This window comes from Arachis duranensis, chromosome 4, assembly GCF_000817695.3.
Source record: "Arachis duranensis cultivar V14167 chromosome 4, aradu.V14167.gnm2.J7QH, whole genome shotgun sequence".
Taxonomy (NCBI): Eukaryota; Viridiplantae; Streptophyta; class Magnoliopsida; order Fabales; family Fabaceae; genus Arachis; species Arachis duranensis.
The window spans coordinates 13,203,786-13,204,130 of record NC_029775.3 but is presented as its reverse complement, the minus strand read 5'-3'; positions in this window follow the sequence as shown (position 1 = coordinate 13,204,130).

Below are 345 nucleotides of genomic sequence, written 5' to 3'. Positions count from 1 at the left end.
GGATGAGTAAATTCTAAGGGGTATTTTAAAACCCGGTCACTTAGATCAACTGATTTGGGATGGCCAATTGAAAATCCACAATAAAGAGCAACTTAGATACAGAACATTTAGTAATCCAAAGAGATGCTGGGCATCAATGATCCTAGGAAGAATTAGTAAGCCAAGTGTCTATGGTGGAGAGATGTTGAGTAAAGGAAAGAAACAAATAAAGCCAAAGGCTATTACTGCAACATTTGACACCAAACCTCCAAAAGAATAATAAGCTTGTTAAGCATTGTAAGCCAAGAAAAGTTAGCAAGGGAAGAATCAAAGAGTGAGTCTTATAACAGCAAGTTTAGCAAACCT